We start from the raw sequence: 21,483 nt of genomic DNA on the forward strand, positions 1-21,483 counted from the left end.
CTTGCTCCTGTCCTGGGGCAGTGCATTTCAGATTATTTTAGCAAACCAAAATATTTTCAAAATATAAATATGTAATTAATATAAGCACACTATAAATTAGCTGCATTTCAATATTATTGAAAATAATTAATATTAATACCCATTTGGGTATTATCTACATTTTACAGAGTAGAAGACTGCAGAGAGATGCAGGTGTCAATTCTGGGCAGTATTTACTGGACCCAAACAATATGGGATGGGAGTAAAAAGCCCACCCTTTAATTCAGCCTGTATAATCTGAAAAACCTCCAGTGACAGGAATTCCACCATGTCCCTTGGAAGCCTGTTTCAGTATTAGAAAGGTTTTCATAATATCTAACCTAAATCTCCCTTTCAGCAGATTAAACCAACTGCTTTTCGATTTACCTTGTATGACACAGAGAACAATTGATAATCCTCCTCTTTATAACAGCCCTTTTCGTATTTGAAGACTGTTACCAGTTTTCTTTTCTCAACACTAAACAGACCCAGCTGCTTTAATCTTTCCTTATGTCCTGCCTTAGCATGGGAGGATAGACTAGATGACGTCTTGAGGTCCCTCCTAGCCCTCCTTTTCTATGATTCTAGAAGGGTTGGCCAGGATCATAGCCCAGGTGCTTGGCAGAGCACAACAGCTGCTATGGTGATTGTTTCCTCATTCCTGATGGGTACTGGGAAAGGTAGGAAGTAGGCAGAGCCACTGATTCTTCCCTACTACATACCGAGTAGGGGTGGCTGCTTTGCTGGCAAGGGAAGGGAATATGAGGTTTATGCACTCTTCCACACACTAAAGAAGTTCAGGAGGCATTCCCCTGTGGTGATATGCATGTCCTCCAAGTAGAGATGTGCCTCGCAAGCACAATCTAGCCTTAAGTGACTTTCCCAAGGTCAAACACCAAATTGGTGGCAGAACTGGGACTAGACGTCATGAATTTTTAAATGACATCCTTGTGCTTGTTCCTCCAAACCACACCACCAGGAATAAGTGCAAACAGAAAAACCCCTAACTATATAAATCAACAGGTTTGTAGTCTTTACAGGAAGCTCTGCCATGGGGGGCCACAGTCAAGGTAGTCACAGGGTAAGCCTAGCAACTTTGACAGTAAAAAGCAACAAAGAGTCCTGTGGCACCTTTAAAACTAACAGATATATTGGAGCATAAGCTTTCGTGGGTGAATGTCCTCCGACATGACATGCATCCGACGAAGTGGGCATTCACCCACAAAAGCTTATGCTCCAATACATCTGTTAGTCTTAAAGGTGCCACAGGACTCTCTGTTGCTTTTTACAGGTCCAGACTAACACGACTACCCCTCTGAACTTTGACAGTGTTCTTTTAATATATTTGTTATTCCAAAGCATCAGTGTAAAAGATTGTCATTTTCCATCACATAAGAATGTCAGTTGAGCTCAAGACAACTTTGCAGAGGTTTCTTTTATTTACTTAAAATATGGTGTCAGGATAGATCTGAATTCCATCTCAAGAAAACTCCCATGAGACTCAAGGCATCCTTCAAGCAAACCTTTGCCAAACAGTTCATTTTAACAAAATACAATTGGTGGCTGCTAAGAATCCATTTAGCAAAGATATGAACTGTAGGTTTCATTGGTTCTCTGTGTACTGTTTACAGCTGGGGGCTAAATTGCTTTAAATTGGATATAACTAAAATTAAAAAAGGAAAAGGGTAAATTAATAAGCATGTATGTGAGTATACATTACATATATATTATGCATATACACATGCATTGTACAGGTTTATTAATTTACTTTAAAATTATTTTAATTGTATGAAATGTAAAACAATTTAGCCTACAACAGTGAATGATAATACAAAGCTATATAAACACATATATTTAATGAAACAATGAGAATGTAACCTTAAGTGAGGGCCCAATCTTATTTTTCTCCTCTCCCCTCTCATTCTCACACCATTGTTTTCTATCATCAATGCATAATAATAAAAATATTGTATAACAATTGTCATATGTAGCTCTCAAAACACTTTACAAAAGAGTTTGGTATCATTATCCCTATTTTACAGATTGGGAAACTGAGCGGTGAAATAGCTTGCCCAGGGTCAACCAGCAGGCCAATAGCAGAGCCAAGAATAGAATCCAGGTCTCCTGCATCCCAGTCCAGTGTTCTATCCACTAGATCACACTGCCTCCCACATACTCACATTTCTCTAAATCATGGTCCCTGACCCTGCAATGAGTTTCACATGGAACATAGAGGTCTGCTTGTGTGGAGTACTGGGTCTTTTGTTTGTAAGCTCCTTAGGTCAAGAACCATGGGGGAAATCCTGGCCCACTGAAGTCAATGGGGGTTATGCCATTGACTTCAATGTCTTTTTTTTAACTGTTTGTAAGATGCCTAACATACTGCTTTCTGGCAGCAGTGTATTATTGTAACTAACAATAAGGGGCTATACTAATTCACCAAGGCATGTGTTTTTTCCATGGTTTAGCCATGAGATGCTCTAGTGACATTATAAATAGCGGTTACCCAGGCAGCCTTATTATGAAGTTCAGTCCAGCTAGCACTGTAGGGTGACCTTTCCTACTCGGGGAAATTTCTGTTTTCTTAGCATATGCCACAATAACAAGCTTGTGAATTCTTTCATTCATTTTTCCATCTACAGCATCCAATTACTGTGGCACAACTGTATGACACAATTTAATCAATCTGCTTCTGCTGAAAAACCCTGAATGGATTTGACTTTAATAATTTGGTTATGCAGGTGTGCTGAAGTGAAGTAGACGTGGTCATGATGGGAGTGTGGGGGAAGGGCTGAGGGAGAAGGGCTTTCATGTGATTCAGTGCCTTCTTCCATCAGCTAGTCTGAAGGATGCAGATGTCAAAAGCATTCTTAGTCCAAGATCGAAAATCACCTGCCCACTTGCCACATTCACTTAGATTCACAGAATAGAATCCATTTCTATATTTATTCCTGTTTATAATTAAAACTAGAACTGTATTTACAAAAGGAGCCAAGACATTAGAATACTTGATGGTGATGATACATTAATTTACCAGTGGTAAGACCCAAGGATATGCTCTGTAGAATTTCTTAGGTATTAATTTAGTATTTTAATTTGATGTTGCTCACAGACATTTGTTGCAATAAAATATGCTTAGAGAGAGCGTTCTGCTTTAGAAGAAACTTATTAAGTTAACTAAAGGTTGTATTTAAAGAAACAGTGTTTTTTAAATCTCCCTTTTATTTAAAATCACAACGTCTTTGTAGATGGCAAAATGCCCACTGCACCAGAAGGGTCTCTAATTCAGCACCGACAAAACTGTGCGGCTTTGCACTCTTATTGAGCTGGTAGAGGAAAACAACACCAGTTTTCACTCACAGGCAAAATAAAATCTGCTGTTTGGCTGAAATCATCCATTCTTGGTCTTATCAATAAAGAGTGCCCCCCTTAAATGGATGTTCAGATACATCAAACCTATTAATTATGGAAGGTTGGACAAACTGTACTTTCCTCATTGTGAAAAATTGATAGTTATTTTTATTTTTTTCTTCTTTTAAATGTCAGAAAACAGCTGATCTGTAAACTTGTCTCCAGTCAAAAAGTATCAGCAGCAAGTGTGAACTACTTTCCTGTATTCTGTTCTTCCTCAATTTCTAATTGTGACTATTCAAATAATAAAAATTATTAAGCACAAGCATTTTTGTCTCTTTTTTAAAATAAGGAAATTAAATACAAGGAACAGATTAAAGCTTTTCTTTTGTACATGTAAAACAAAGTCAGGAAATTCAATAGTGATACAAATATCTTTCCTGCACACTGTCTGTATTCAGAGGTGCAATCTACACTTATCAACGTAAACAGAAATATATTTAACGAGAAAAACAGGAACATAATTTACTACAGATACTGGGCTAGGCTGTGGCTTTAAACTGCTGATCACGTTGGCGGGTAGTGATAGACAACAGCCGAGGAACCATTCAGCATCAAGGACCCCACAGGAATTTAGACTTAGAATTTTGCTGCAAACTGAACACTGAAGAGGGAGCGCTGACATCCTTTCACAGGATGGAATGGACACCTTGTGCCATGTCACTCACTCAGCTTCTTCCTCTTTGAAAAACAGACTAGACTAACTTCCTCAAAGAGATTCAGCTCAGATACTATGGTGTTGGACAGTGGGATTAACCCTTGTGTACAATAAACCCAGCAGACAGTCGGTGACATATCTGGGCTGGTGCAAACCCCTAGTATGGGCAAGGAAACATGATGTACACTGCAGGAGTTTATGTTGGCTTCGAGCAGAAGTAAACACCACCAGTCAGGATTTCCTTGTCTATCTGTAGCATTTCAACCTGAGCAGATACAGTGGTGCCTGGACACTGATTGCTGGAACTAGGGCAAAATCCCATTGTCTCGGACATGCCAGAAGAACAAGAAGACGTGGTTTAATTAGGCTGCAAATTTATTAATTTACCGCATCTAGGAACTACCTAGCAGTAACTTGTACAATGAAGGTCATCATTCCTTCCTCACTCAGTTCCACCTCTTTTGTGTCATCCCTCCTGCTAGGCCTTCGAAATCCTGGTCCCAGCTTGCTGCTGGGACCTTATCACGCTTCCCTTGTACCCAAGTTAAAAGGTTAAGAAAAGAGGGTTGCTTCTTGCTGTACCAGACATTAGGAACCCCAACTTCACTCCAAAGCTTCTTTAGGGGATGTCTTCCCCCCTTTAAATCCACCTTTAAATCCAATTAATCAGACCACCCATGGACCATCTTTACTGGACACTTGCCACCAGGAGGTTCCAGCAATTAGTTTGACTGCCTCTCTCTACCCCCCAGCTGCATTCCTAGATAGGTAACAAATTCCCTTCCGAACATCAGCCAAATATCAGTTCTTTTGTTCCCATTTAACCAGAGAGTCCCACACCACTCCTTGAGGTTGTGGGGTTTGCAAGTAGGCAAGGTCTACAATATAAAACCCTAAGATATGACTGATATTGGTTATCAAGATATGACAGTTATGGTCAGATAAATACATTCCTCAAAGAAGAATGTCCTGAAGCAGAAAGACGAAGATTCTTTTCTGGGAAGGTCTGGTGTGGTACCATAACTACAGCTGGTTTGAAGTTTGATGAAAAATGCTGATTTATCAAAACCAGAACTTTTTGTGGGAAGGTGTCAGGTTTGACAAAAGGTCTCCCTGGTCAAAGTTAGAGAGAGAGCTACCACTAATTAGCAGCCTTGTGGTTATAACCTGAGTATTGGTCTCCCTTTCTAGTTTTTCATTTAAAAAAGAAAAGTTCTTGGTTTCATCCCGTGTGGAATGGGAAAACTTTTTGAAATCTCAGAAGGGGACAGGAAAATAGTTTCCCATCCAGCTCTATCCGTAATGGTACTTTTACCTATGTTTAGCTTTTTCTCTTTAAACAAAGTTTTCCATTAGCTTGCAAAATATTTTAATAGATTTCATGAAGGCCAGCTAATGTATCTATTCTCTGTGGGTTTATTAAAAGTCTATATTTGATGACCCATAGTGACTGCAGTAATTCACTTTTTGATAATATGGTCTAGCTTTTGTGTGGAAGAGGAGTCCCCTCAATCTTTTTGCAGGAGCTATGTAAAAGAAATAAAATGACAGACTGATTACTGTTTGTGGGCTAGGAGAGAGACTGCAGTTTCTGCTCAGGAGAGGACCAAAGCACAGAGAGATGAACTGATTGTGAGTCAACTACATCTCGGCACACAAAATGTTAGCTACCTACACACAAATTCACAAGGTACTGATCCTAAAATCAGATCCATGAAGGTGGATCCTTTTGCTTGAACTTATGAACCCATACAGCAGGGTGCATTTCCACTGAAGTCAGTTGGGATTTAAACATGTAGATCCCTGTGTCGAAGCACATCTGATTGTATGCTTGGAAACCAAGCAAGTAAGAATTAGGATATTAAAATGTGAAGTATATCACATCTGATCATTACCCTATTTTCACGATGGAATTTAATGAATGCTAGTATGATAGCAGCCTTAATTTTCAGTATCTTAAATACTGTCGGGTCAGTCCAGACCCTTCATCTTATTAAATTAAAGTCTCGTCGACACTAGAAAAGTTTTGCCGATATAGTTATTTGCCTTCTAGTGTGGACACTGCTTACACCAATTCCCCAACCAAAAGTAAGATATCTCAGCAAAAGCACTTTTGTGCTGGTACAATTGCATCTATCCTAGGGCTTTTGCTTATATAAAAAATGTCGTAAAACAATCTGACTCCAAAAGTGATACTATACTGGCAAAGTTTCTAGTGTTGACCAGGTCTTAACTATGTATTACGTTTACTTCAAATAAGAAAGCAAGGAATTACCTAGAGCAAGTTGCTCTTCAAAGTCCAGTGAAAAAATATAAATATTTAAGCTTTACCTGAGATGTAATATTTCTAACAATTCCTCTCTTTTTGAGAACAGAAGAGCAACTTATTTTGTTTAAGTTGCATAACAAAAACAAATACATTTGGCTTTACTAGATTCCCCAACTACAAATTCTCCAGTGAATTCATTGCTAACAATTAATAGGCTGGAATTCTGCCAAAGTAATAATTAACTTACAAATACAAAAAAGTCTCCTAAATATAATCATGGCTATGGCAATCACATGCACTATAATTATGAAAGGTGACCTGCAATGAAAATGACATCCACTTCAGCATGGCATGCTCACACTAGCCTAGCTAAAATGGGTATTCAAGCACATTACATAAAAACGGACTGGTTTTTCCATCAGGCTCTGAAACATCTATCTTCACCTATGGTAAACAAGGGCAAATCCTGGGCCTATTCTATATTGCCTTAAGGGTCATGTTAGCACCAAATGGCTGCAGTCTGTGCACTTGTGCGATTGATACAGGGAATGGTTGGCCCTATGCATAATGCAACATGGGGAGCAGAGGGGAGAAGAAATGGTAAGGAATTCAAACCTCTGAGAGCAGAAAGTATTTAAAAACTCATGCAAATTAGCTTAATGACCGCTCCTCAACACCCTGAGCAGCTTGAAAGGAATGTGGATCCAGGCTCCTGTCCCGAAACTGGGACTGTATGACTGCTTGGTGTATGTGTGTCGGGGTCAGTCCAGCCATAGGGCCACAGTAACTCCAGCAAGGAGGTGAGGAAGATGGATATGGGAAAATCAGCATTTACCTTGCAAGGAGGGCTTCCGACAACCCTGGTGACCTCTTTCCCACTTCCTCCCAATGACCTCATTCAATTTATATTTTTCTTGTTCTGAAAACTTGTTTCAGAGCTATCACCTCTCTCTTTGAATAGCATAGCCCATTCAGTCTCTCCTTGCCTGTTAGAAGAACTGCTTGGAAAATCTTCAACAGAACATGCAGTTTCATTGAAATAGAATTATTTCACAGGAACATGTCGATTTCAATGACATTTTCAATGGAAAAAAGTCAATGAATCATTTTGGCTCTCATCTTGTTTTGATAAAGTCAAAATGTTTTGTTTGGATAAGGTAAAATATTTCATTTTCTTTCCAATTTATATCATATTTAAATATTAATTTCACATTCTATATTACACTTAATGTTATATAATAAGTTAAAAATGAAATCTAAAACAACAGTTTATCAACAAAACATTTTACCTAATGAAAATGACACTTTTCACCTTACCAAAAGGTAATGTTTCAATATTATTGAAATGAAGTGATTCAGCATTATGAAACAAAATGTTCTGATGGGTCCAGATGGAAAATTTTGGAATATTTGTTTCATGGATAATTTTGAAATTTGGGCTTTTCATTCTGATTTAGAAAAACTGTTCTTTCAGAATTTCCTGTGGAAGGGAAATCATGATTACTGACCAGCTCTACCTGTCACTCATCTTCTGAACAACCCACTCTACAGCATAACCCAAAACCTATACTTCAAGGTACATATATGGCCTTCATCACCCTAATGCTTCAGTGCCTCACAAATAATAATGAAACTTTCTTTACAATATCCCTGTGACATGTGGAGGAAGTTTTGTCTTTCCCATTTTACAGATAGAGATGTGAGGCACAAAGAGATTGAGGGTGGAGGGATAGCTCAGTGCTTTGAGCATTGGCCTGCTAAACTGAGGGTGGTGAGTTCAATCCTTAAGCGGGCCATTTAGGGAACTGGGGCAAAAATCTGTCTGGGGATTGGTCCTGCTGTGAGCAGTGGGTTAGACTAGATGACCTCTTGAGGTCCCTTCAGACCCTGATATTCTATGATTTGCCCAAGGTCACGGAGGAAATCTGTGGCAAAACTAAGAACTGAATGCAGATCTCTCAGTTCAATTGCTTACTCACATCATCATCACCACCACCCTTATTCCAATAACCCCCATCTCATGTGGTACAGCAGTGAGGCTGGGCAGAGTTGCACACTGCACTGGGAAAGGGTTGAGCTGATGTGATCTGTGAACAGGTTGGAGGAAGGGACAGGAATAGATTTTTTCCTTGTATAATCCTGCTAGAATTAATTGGATAGGCCAAGCCAGTACAAATCTCTGAAATGAATGAGGTTTTTCCCAGTTCTATATTTTCACACTCATCATGTTGTATTTTAAGGGTATGACTACGCTGGAATAAAAGACCTGCAACAAAGCTGGCCCTGATCAGGTGCCTGGGGCTTGGACTACTGGGCTAAAAAATTCAGTGTGGACGTACGGGCTCTGCAGGGTCCCAGAGCTCAGGCTCCAGCTCAAGACCAAATGTTTACATAATAATTTTACAGCCCTGCAACCTTAGCAACCAAGAGCCCAAGTCGGCTGACCCTGGGCAGCAGCGGGTGTTTAATTCCTGTGTAGCCATACCCTAACAGCACTGAAGTACATACACGGAGAGAATGAATTTAACATTTTTTTCTTGTAATTACATATTTATAAGAGTAAATTGATATTTTCATCTCAAGTATTATAGCTTGATAAAAAACATCAAATATAAAATAGGTCGGCAAAAGCTTCACAAGTTTCTTGGAACTCAAGTGATTTCCAGAATGACTATTTAGATGTAGAAGTGCTTTGTTGATTGCTAAAGGGCAAGAATAAGCTGCAAAATATGCTTAACTGTCTAGTTGCTTCTTATGTTTTATGGCAATTCCCCAGGGTGGAAGTACTACACTCTTACATAACAGAGTTTACTCCTGGACAACAAGGAAACAACAGATTGTTCACATGATTATTGCCTCACTAGTAGTAATGGGCGAAGCAAAAAGTTTATTCTGTCATTTGCAGTGTTGTTGTAGCCATGTTGGTCCCAGGATATAAGAGAGACGAAATGGGTGAGATAATATCTGTTATTGGACCAGCTTCTCCAGATCTGAAGAGGAGCTCTGGGAAGCTCTAATGCTTGTCTCTCTCACCAACAGAAGTTGGTCCAATAAAGGATATTACCTCACTCACAATGCCTATTCTATCATTTGACATTTTCTCATTTACATTTAGAAGTATACAATGAAGAGTTGAGCAAGATATGGATTGATTAAAATGAATTGAAAATAATTAATGCAAATAATTATTAATAAATCACAGTAGCATTTTTTCATTCTTCTCAGCACAAAAGTAAATTTTATTTTAAAATGTAACTTGGTCATATTTAAGTTACCAGAATATGAGATTATGATTTTCATGCTTTATGCAATGTGGATGTTCCCTTTTTCATTTGACATGGATAACTTTAAAAAATTGCATTGCTTTAAAATTTCATACTTGGCATGTGCATAGTTCTCATTCAGGAATATGTGCTTTGCTAAAATTGAAAAAGGAATGGTTGAACATGAAGTTAACTGACTGAACAAATATACTTAGTATGCTGTTTTCTCCTACTTATAGAAACATAAACCTATTGGTGATCTTTATGAATATGAATTCCAGCTCAAAAGTATCCCAGTACATGAAGTTATGCCCATTGTAAAACAGCGCTGCATTTACTCCAACGATTAAATGTTGAAAAAGCACCTTTATTTCAATTTGTGCTTAATAAAATCATTTGTTTAACAAAGTGCATATACTGATAATTTCTGTAGTACCCTACTGTGATGTCCCAAAGAGAGAATTATGACTTCAGAAGGAGAATAAACTACAGAAACAAATACATTCTTAAGAGAGAAAGAGTGCTGTTAGTATAGTATGGATGAATGAGAAAAGAGATACAGACAAAAATGTGGTAATCAAAATTGTTTGTAATGTTTTCCTACAATTCTTCAAGAGGTGCCAGCAGATTTTTAAGAATTTTCAAAAGTTGTAGACAAAACGTGTGTGGTCTAACAAATACCATCCCCTTCATTTCACAGACCGTCAATTGTCAAATGTTTTATCAGGAAATACAAACATTAAAAGGCTATAATTCCATTGCAGAGTTGTTTTAGAAATGTGACATTATCACCTGTCTGCTGCTTTTTCTTTAGGTAGCTTGAATTTAATTTTGAATGCCTTTCCATGATACAGCATTCACAAAACAATTTTCCATAAAGTAGCTAGCATTATATCTAAAATGAATGGTTCTTTGCTCTGCAATTATGCAAGTGATGTTTCCATAATTAGTGTAGAAGACTGTAAAGCATTAAACAATGGTGTGAATGAGAACCTACTTAAGGCTCATCATGCTCCCAGAGAAGCTGTTCAGCAACCTGTAAAAAACAGAGGAGTTCCAATTTGAAATGTATGGCTCACTGCTTCTGCTGTCTTTGAAGATAACATTCTCGAGGGTCAACATATTTCCGTGTTATGTCAGAGCTTGCCAGAGCATGGGGATAGCAATTTCATAACTCATAAAGCAGACATCCATCCTATGTGGGATCCATCCTCTCTGGTTCCTCACTTGTTATTAACTATACAGCCTGAATGGAATTTAGGATTTGTACTGGGTCTTTGAAGAATTTCTAAGTATACATGGAAAAGAGTCACAATCCACTTTTGAGATATAGGTATAAAAAAGTTGGATGAAATTAAACCTTTTATTAAATTCACTTCTTTTACAAAATTGGTCTTTTGATACTGTGACATGGAAGTTCTTCCATCACAGCAACGTTTAAAGATGAAAAGTCCCTTGCTGTATTAATATTATCTTTCATTCCTCCTGCTCCCCACCACCCCTTGGGATTTATTGGACAGAGTCAGAGTTAAAATCTCAACAAAACATAATGGTTATATTCTGAGTGGTGGTTTCTTTTCCTGTGAAGAAGTAACAACTGAGCTATAGAGTCCCTTATAAAAATATAACTACAGTGACCACATAACCCCTGAATAAGAAAATTTAGCTTGGAGGACCGTTAAGAAAAAAGCCCAAAAATATTTGAGCGGGATGAAACCAATAAAGTCCTATGCAACTTACTCTAAACATCCATAACATTTACCTGAAAAGGTACCCTTTATATAATTTTCTGAACCATTCTATAGAATTCTATAGCAAGAATATAATTTCCATTAAATTCTATAAAATCTACAGGACTTTTACCTAAGTAGTAAATGCATCTTCCACATAGCGTAAAATGGCTCTTTCTGGATTCCATACTGATCAATGGGATTAACTGGTGTGTTCTTGCTTTATGTATTATTATTATTCATAACATCTGATTGGTTTATACAATGGTGTACAGACAAGACAGAAGACAGTCCCTGCTTTGATAGGTACGGTACACTCTCCTAAACATATTTATCCATTTTATCAGAAAATCAAAGGCAATTAATGGATATCGTTATCATGAAGTTACTGAACTGATTTTGTGGATTTCCTGTGCATAAAAAAATCAAGGTTTAGTTGACAAGCAATCTTTAACACTATGCCTTTCATAAAGACTAACCAGTATTCTAATAAATTACAACTGGATATGCCACAACTCTTTTAATCATAACACAGACACAAGATATTGCCTAAAACAAGATCAACGAATTCTCACTACATCAAACTTTTATTTTCGAAATTTGAACAGATTGTTCCAAAAATCAGAACCATGCCTGGATTTTCCCATCTCAGACTGACACACTGGGTAACCCCTCACAGACAGAAGCATTTTAAAATTATATTGTTGTCTCTGGCATCACACTGTAGCTCAGGCTATAAAGTTTGTACGATGCAAAGTATCCAAAGCTTGTGCTAAGAGATTGAATGATCTCTGGGAAGATGATCTAACTGAATTATTTAAAATCAGCATTTTCCTGCATGTTTACCCTTAAATCCTATATTTAAGCAACCACCGATCTTTTATGGACACCGTTTCTAAACCAAAGCAATGGCTAGCCTGTTCCTGAAACTGAAATAAAAGTTGTGAACTTGTAGAAAGGAAAAAGAAAAACAAGTTAGAAAGTAACTAAAATTGCCTCTATTATAGGAAAGGGAACTAAGGTGAGAAGGAAATAAATGCTGTATTCAAGACCCAAGAAATTGCAACAGAAACAAAAATTCCAAGTGAAAAGCTGAATGCTCAAGTAAATGGGAGAATGAGCTGCTGATCCTCAAAGACTGTGGCTCAGCTCCACCAGCAGTTAAGCTCTGTAGCCACCAATCATGGCCTATGAGCAAGTCTGGTAACCCGGCCAATCACAATTTTTGTCCCTATCAAAGTTTCAGCTGTTGCCTGCACACTGATTCAGAACAGAATTGTAAGTATTGCAAAGGGCGGGAGAGGGGAAAGCTGTGTTTAGGGAATAAATAAGTGTCTTATACTGCCTTGCATCTTATGTATTTACGTTCTCCTAAATGAGTGCCAACTAAGTATAAACTGTACCAAATCAGAATTCTACAACTGGTGTGAGTGGAGTATTTTATAACCACTTTACATAAGTGTAATTGAGTATAATAGGTATGTGGCCATGGAAAATTAGGCACCAAATCTACATTTTCTTTCATTTAATCCTGATTATGAGAGTTAATAGAAAGTGGGCAATGCATCGCTAAAAGGAGGCATTTGTGGAGAGAACACTGAAACTTCAAGGTTCGAGCTTGATACGTATCAAGCTTTCTACTGTACAAAGAAAACTAAATACCTCCTGGGATGGACAGGCACACAGTGAATCACTTGCAGAAAATTATTAAGGCAGAACATTTGCAGAGAGACTCAGTAGGCAAAGATTGAAAAGGAACCTATGAAGTTAGAGAATATTGATAATTTTGTTTATTTGATAAGATGTGAGTCAATTTTTGAACATTATGTTGAACATGTTCACATGCTTGAAATTTATTGAATGATTATTAGGGCTGTCAATTAATCACAGTTAATGCATGTTATTAACTCAAAACAAATGAACATGTTTTTTTTTTAAACAAGCGTTAATCACACATCTCTGGAGACGGGACTCTGTGGCAACTGGGCAGGGAGGGAGGCACTGGCTGCAGCAGCGAGCAGGAGGCGGATTGGGACAAGAGACTCTGTAATATACAGATTCTCAAAATGCCTCCTGATTTCTGGGAGCGTGTCTCATGCCCCCTCCCCATGTGATAATCTATTGATTTGTTTTACAGGAGGGAAGGAATAAAGGCAGTCACTAGCAGCCACAAGCAGGGCCGGCTCCAGGCACCAGCTTACCAAGCAGGTGCTTGGGGCGGCCACTTCGAAGAGGGGCGGCACGTCCAGCTGTTCAGCGGCAATTCGGCGGACAGTCCCTCACTCCTGCTCAGAGCGAAGGACCTCCCGCCGAATTGCCGCCGCAGACCGCGATCGCGGCTTTTTTGTTGTTGTTGTTGTTTTGTTTGGCTGCTTGGGGCGGCCAAAACCCTGGAGCTGGCCCTGGCCACAAGGACGTGAAGCAGGGAAAGGGCACTTCGGAGCTGCCTCCACAGGACCCCATCCCCTGGGTGACTCCAGAGGTCTCCCCAGCTTCACGCTGCACTAATCAATTGTGATCCTGCGGGCGACTTGGGAGAGCCAGTTAAACACCTTCCAAGGGGGAGAGAGAGGAACCTGGCCACCTGATGCCTGCACTATCCCCTCCCTGCTGGACAGGGCCGGCCTTTTTGGTGGGCGGGGGGGAGGGGCAACTGCCCAAGGGCCATGCTCAAGGGGGCATCTGCTGTGTGCCTCTGGGGCAGGGGTGCCCATCCTTCTGCCACACACTGCTGCTCCCACCTCCTCCTCCCCCACCCATGGAGCTGCCCCTGGCCAAGCTGCTCCAGACCAATTAAAACAGTACAAATAAAACTGTGATTAATCAACTAGATTGTATCTCATGATTAATCACAATTAATATTTGTAATTGTTTGACAGCCCTAATGATTATGTTTCTTATTAATCTACATGACTGATGTGCTTGTTCAGATTTAAGCAATTATTTACTAAACTTCATAATAGCTATAATTATTTTGGCATGTACAAGACAGAATGTCACTGACACTCTTCCTATACTGAGAGATTTCTATGGTTATTCATATATATTTTTAAAACTAGTCTCATTACTAGAATTCCAATTTTCTCTCTTCAAACCCCACTTTAACACATCAGATAGCTATATGCGGTTGACATTTATCCTGTAGATTTGTTCTCTCTGAGGATTACCTAACCGTGATCACCATTAAAAAGTCAACATTTGTCAATAACAATGAATTTCCTCAGTTTTCTTAAGTCTCACAAACTCTCAAATTCCATGCAGTACATATTGTAGATTATGAATTCAAAGGTGAACTCCCTTCAATAAGGGAAAGCAACCTATGGATTATTTTAATTAAAGTGTTCCCCCCCCCCCCCCCCCCCATTGTTATCCAGTGATTAGAACAGGGGAAAGATAGCCAGGACTCAGTTCTATTTTCAAGCACTGCAACACTGGGCAAGTAGCTTAACTTCTCTGGGCTTGTTCACCCATCTGTAAAATGGGTATATTAATTCCTACCTACTTTACAGGGTGCTGTGAGCCTTTAGTACTTGTGAGGGATCTTGGATGAAAAGTTTTAGAACAGTGCAGAATATTTTTATCACCTATAATAATAATAATGTTTCAAACATATGCTATATGCCTTGGTGGTATTATTTTTTTATATTTTCAAAAGGACTATCAGAAGGTGAAGACACAAGCCAACAGTAGTAGGGATTGTACTGAGAATTCAGCAAGAGAAGAGCAATGTCTGATCTCAGGAGAGGGCATGGATAGGATGACTAACAACATCACTGTAGTCAGTCACTCTTATACAAAATCTCTGTCAGGACTCTATTAACAGACATTTGCAGCCTGTGGATGATAACAAGTAAAACATGTTCTGTCCCTCTTCTTGTCTACTGTCTCATTTAAGTAATTTATATTTGGTATTTTCCACCATGCTCCACCTTGCTTTAGTTTAAGCAAAAATGAGGATCTCTCGCAGTATCCTTAAAGCTTTCCACAAAAGGGGTCAATCAGAGATATGCACCTGGGAAAACTGCCCCCAATTTTCAGGTTAAATGTGCAGTTACAGTTTTTTCCCCTGTCCCTCTTTACTCTGTATGGTTTGATTTATGCTGTGTGCCTGGAGCCAAACTCTCTGCCATAGGTTTGACTTTAAAAAGCCTGTCTGTGGGTTGTACTCTTATTCTACAAAACATATGATATACATTTGGAAACCTCAAATGGCCTAGTGAGTTGTTCAGGTGTCTACTGCAATATATCGTCCTCTCCAGCTGTCACAATTGCCAAATCTTGTGTTTTCCTTTCCTCCTCACTCAGGTATTCTCTTTTCGCATATTCTGCATGTGATACAATATAATTATGTGCAAAGAGCTAACGAATGTAGCACTAATGTCTCAAGGACCATGGATCCTATAAGAAATTGCATCACAGAATTGTATAGGCTGCCTACACAAATCCAGCTGTTGGGTGTTCTTCTCCAGTTAAACTGGCACATCACTTTTCTAGTGAGCACTGTGCTAGTGAGATCTTAATGGAGAACCTTGAGCATAAGTATCAAAATATAACAACCTGTGTGACCATCAAATAGCTCTGTTAAGTGTCTGATGATGAAAAGGCCAGGAGCTTCCATTCCTAGGGTTACGGAATATGCCATCATTAATCCATTATACTATGCTCTATAGCTGGTAATTTACTCACAGGTTTTTCAGTTTATTGAATGAGAGTGAAAGGAGTGTTCCTGTGGCATGGCCAGCATGACTATACACATCTTAAGTATCTGGCACTATATTTGTCTGTGTAACAGAGTCCACTCACCATTTGGGATCCCCTTGATCCCAGGGGTGGTATAGGATCTCCTCGTTGTGCTAGCATCCTGTTGACAGTTGCTGAGGTGGTTTCTCTGTCAGTTAACTCAGCCCTCTGGCCGGGTCACACTCTTTAGTCCACCCTCCTCGATCCCAGTTGTCTCAACTAAAAGTCTAAAATACCCTTAACAGAAACAAAATCCATCTTCTCTCTCTGGGGCTATTCTTCAGCCAGTCCTCAGTTCACTCTGCTGCCCCCTTGCTGGGTTCAACGATCCTTGTAAAGGGCTTGTACATCCCCTTGTTGGGGCAGGTGAGAGAACCCGGCCCACCCTCAACTCCAGGTTCCAGCCTCGGAACCTGCACTGCACAACTAGGTAGGATCTGCTACCCATACTGCAGTTTTCCCTGGATCACTTCCTACATCGCCTCTTTACTTCCCCAATGGGACTTCCAGTCTCTCTGCTGTTTTAGTCAGGGTCCCTTCCAGGCCTCCCTACTGGAAAAGCTTTCCTCCCTGCTCTCTCTCTTTACTCAGGGCCCTACAAGGGCCTCCTTCTTCTCCTCATGTTTTATGGTGAGTCAACTTGGAATACAAAGATGGAAAAACACCAACTACCAGGCAAATTAAAATTAGGTGCATACCAATCTCGTTAACTGCAGCAATCATCCCCCTCGATTTGTTCGAAATAGGGCACTCCAAGAACATTTCTCAGCTTGGTTCAGCCTCTGTCACATATATTAAAACCTTAGTATTTCCTGATAGTATCTAAACCACTTTGTATTCCAAGTTGAATAAAACAAGTATCTGCATTTAGCTCTAACCCTTCCATTTGGTTTTAAACTAGGCTGTCCTATAGAAAATTAAACACAACAATTCTAGCCACAAGACAAAACACCACAAGGACGTAGACACAGAATACAATTTCTATTGTGCCAGTAAATGCATGGTATGTTGGATTACTCTTTAGCTGGCATTAGCTTTCTCTAATTTTCTAAAAGACAAACATATTCCTACCCCTTCTGGGGCAATCAGTCATTGTTTAAAATATTTCTTTCTTATACAAATACCCTTGCTGATTGCAGGCAAGACAGAGGAATTACCCCCATATTTTTTGCATTTGCAAACTTTGGCTGCCCAGTGCGACCCTGGAGCCGGTGTGGTTTGGGGACGCTGAAGTGCCAAGGACTGACTGCCCGGACCCATGCTTCTCACTGCAAGAAGGCCCCTCCATCTCGAGATGACCCTCCAACTGCTGATCAGCCTGTCCCTCTTTTTGATACTTTTTCCTCCTTCTGGACAGCAGGAGAAAAGGACAAGGTGAAGTGCTGGTAACCTCTCCCTTGTCCACTAACAGAACCACAATGCATTCACCATTTGCTGGAGGAACCCAATTATTACAGGGTGACGTGCTGGTAAGGTAACTCTCCCCTGTATGATGCTGAACCACGACTGTTCCAGGCAAGAAGAAGAATGTGGTATGTTCGTTCCACTGAAATTGCCAAAGTCCAGGGATTCTTGACTACAAAAGACATTAAGAATTGGCCCTGGTGGAAGAGACGGAGTATCATAACCTGGAAGGGAGGAACTAGTGGGAACCGTGCTTGGGACTCTGGTATTGAGTGGTGGTTTGGGTTTTTCTGGGGATTGGGCTCTGTGCTTTCAGACAAGTACCTTCAGCATGTATAGCCCTCCCTAATTGGCTTTCAGATGACGAATACCAAAGGCGCCTTGCTGACATGATCCTCACTACCACTACCACCCCATAACACATCCTAATATAGACAATACTGTATATTCTTATGAAACCCAATGGCCAAGGCCCTTACACCTTAGTGATCCCTATGGGATGTTGCCAATAGTGCAGCAGCAATTTGGAACATTTACAAAGGCCAACTATATGATGAAAAATTAGAATAACTGGAAAAGGCCACAGGTCTTATTATTGGAGCACAGTTAACCCAAGTACAGGCTGGGCTTGGTGAATTACATGTTATTTTTGCCCTTAGCTCAATGATCCAGAAGCTATTGACAGAGATGGTATTGAATATCACTGAGGCAGGAAAGGAATTGCAGTGGGATCTGGCATGTTTAGAAAAAGGGATTTTCTGAATGACCAGTTTATGGCCATTTGGAGTGATCTTGAGCATCAGGCATGGCCTACTGCCTTTACAGTGCTTGAGGAATGCCATCTGATTTGTGGTCATGGAGACATACTAGGGAGATTTTCTGGGTAGAAGTGCAGATGTTTGCAGTGCTCCTTCCAAGCATATGGGGTGGTTGGAGGGGTGTCGGCTTCCACATACTGAATCCTGCCGGCTCCGTGGGGAGGATGCATGTGGGATTGGATAATTCACTGAGACATTTGGGAAATTAAACTACCTTGTATGCCTAATCGATTTATAGTCAGTGCTCCTAGAATAACACCTGACATTTGGATAAGGATAGGGAGTCAATGGACACTCTGGCCATTAGAACCCCCACAACTTCAGTGTGTACATACACTGAAGCCTGGAGAAGTTGTCACTGTTCATGACAATGTTTGTTGGGATAGTATGGGACAAGGAACTACCCTGACAGGACACCTGCTTTTGTATATGTTAAGGCCACGACTTTGCAAGACATACTTTTTAATCTCACCACTGCTGCAGGCAATAATATCATTTATTGGCCTGCAGATAGAATTCTACAATCAGCCCTTAGGTTCCAGATACCCTTTAATTGCACTGTCTTAGCACCTGATCGATTCCAAAATTTGCTTTTACTCCTACAGAGGTTCAGAGAATTTCTGAATTACAGGGGCAAATTCATATGCTCCAAAATATATATCAAATTGAAAAGTATGCTTTTCTTACAGCTTATAGAGTGTCTACTTCATGGACTAAGTATGATGTATTGTGTTCTGTGACTAAGGTTGTACAGCAACCCCATTATATTATTACAATGGGAATGTTAATGCTTTTATTATTATTTTAGTTTAGGGTTAGGTTATTGTTGTTGTAAAGGATGTACTAATAGCACCTTCCATGTTCATACTAACCATGCTTTGTTGTTATATTTAATTAAACCCTAGAAGGTTGTACCATGTAAGCTAGAGTCAGAAATACAAGGTTTGATGAAAATGGAGGTTTAAAATTGATAGTTGTGCTAGAAGCACAAAAGGGGGCAGTGTGGAAGTTGGGAAAAGAGCAGACATCTTAGTCTTCCAGGAAGAGCAAGAGTCAGGCTAACTCTAACGGCTAATAACGTGAGACATCCAAGCAGGGCATGGGCGAGTGGAAAAGAATTGTAAGAGATGCTGTTTTTCGACCTTGTGTTAGATAAGAATAGAATGCAGACCGTAGCAGAAATTGCTGAGAAAAGTAAGATATCAGAAAGGAATATGTATAAACAAAATGCAGTTGTTGATCATTATTGTATGTCACAAAAGGTATAAATGCTTGCCTCAGGAGGGGAACCCCTGCCCGTGAGTACTCTCCCCTTGCAAGTGTTAAGGAAAATAAAGCTGCCTCTGGCATGTTGCACCCAACCTCGGAGTGAGAACTCGTTTTTCTCCCACAAGGCTCACTTTCCGGATATATGACTGACAAATACTGGACACCATAGATTAATTCTTGAATTACGTCTTTCACCTTTGTCAGTATTCTTAAAGAATTGCAACATAGCCTTTAAAAAACAAAACAAAAAACAGGGCCATATTTTCCTAATGCTCTTACTTGGTGTTGTAACAAAAAAATGGGTACTTTATGGTCTGTATATTTTTCATATAAATATCCCCCTTTCAATGGCATCTTGCTCCCTGCAGTCTCTTTTTATACAGGAATCACCCGATTCCTCTCAGGAGAGGCCCATCCTGTAATCAGGATTGGCTTAGCCCCCAGGGTCTCCAGCCCACAGGGCAAGGCATCCTGTTACAGTGTATGTGTGTAGACTATCAGAATAAGATAAAATCTTAAAAATAACATGAAAAAACGGATGCAGATTTATCAATGTGTGTATTTACCCATGATGTGAACAGAAACAAATGGTTAATTTTTATCTTTTCCATATTCTGGAAGGAAAAACAAACCACAGAAAAAAATACTTTCCTTCGGGTAAAAGTAACCAGATCTCTTTTTTTTGCCAAACTGTAGAGCAGTGACAACTGTTTTTCAAGTTGTGAATTTTTAACTTAAGGAAAATGTGGCAATTGTCAGTGATTATGCAACATCTTTGACAAACTTCAAATGTTCTCTCTGCCAGGAAGCGTCTTTTCAGTTTAACCTCAAAATGTCAAAATCTCTCTGATACCTACGTTTCCCTGGTTCCCCTCTCCCAGTGAAGTCTGTTCATGGTGCAGGAAGAAAGAAGGGAAAGATTTAACCTACAAAAGAATGTGTCTAAGGATAGATATTCTGAAATTGATTTTAAAAGCAAAGTTATTGTTCTCTTGAGGTTTCTTTTCTGTAATACGTTCAATAGTGACTATGAGATAAAGTACAAGACCAGCTAAACTTTTACACACAACTACACAGACATCTGCTGGAAAAGTAATATATCCAAATACAAAGTGCCCAATAAGTTACTGGAATGTACTGAGGACAATTTCTTATTTCAGAAGGTAGAGGAAGTAATCAGGGGGAGAGCCATAATTAGCTTTGATTGTGGAGAGAAGAATTGGGTTTGAGTCTGAAGGCTGAAGACAATTTGGGTGAAAGTGATCATTTAATGATACAAAACTAAATCTCTTGGTTAATAGATTTTGTCAAGAAATGAAAAACAAAAGCTAAATTTTTTGGTGTTTTGCTCTAATTGCCAGAAGCCCGAAGTGTGCACTTCAGTTTCAACGGTTGAATACTGTTGTCAGCTAAGACATCACATTAGTTGGAGACAATTACTTAATTAATTAGTCTTCTTTCAGTGTGGCAATGAATGAAAGTATTCATCTCAACGTTTAGACATGGGGGAAAGCAAGGCCGACAGCCAATGATACCATCTCAGATTATTTTATTCTTATTTATAATGAAGCCAACTTTGCTTCTGGTCTGTTTTTGTTATATAGTTAATTCATGACCACAATAAAATAAAAGGGGAAAAATACAATAAAGAGCTACTTTTTCCATGAATTCATTCTGCTTAAGATCTTATTTTGAAATGAAACAAAAGTGATGAACGTTTTAAGCACTAAACCAGCTTTCCTACTGCCTAGCTTTATTCTGGAACCTTGGTCTAACACACAATGTGGTGCCATTAACGAACAAACAAGATACTAAAGAATTTACTATTAATCTCTTCTCTTCAGTAAAATGTTTGATAGTCCATATATCAGAAAAAAGAGTAATTTTTATGTAGTTGATTTGA

At 39.4% G+C, this 21,483-nt stretch overlaps 1 protein-coding gene across 1 annotated transcript in view; it reads right to left on the reverse strand.

Annotated features, from left to right (window-relative positions):
* IL1RAPL1 (interleukin 1 receptor accessory protein like 1) overlaps positions 1-21,483 on the reverse strand; it is a 1,127,404-nt gene that overhangs the window by 162,113 nt on the left and 943,808 nt on the right. The window lies entirely within an intron of this gene.

This window comes from Trachemys scripta, chromosome 1 (genome assembly GCF_013100865.1).
Source record: "Trachemys scripta elegans isolate TJP31775 chromosome 1, CAS_Tse_1.0, whole genome shotgun sequence".
Taxonomy (NCBI): Eukaryota; Metazoa; Chordata; order Testudines; family Emydidae; genus Trachemys; species Trachemys scripta.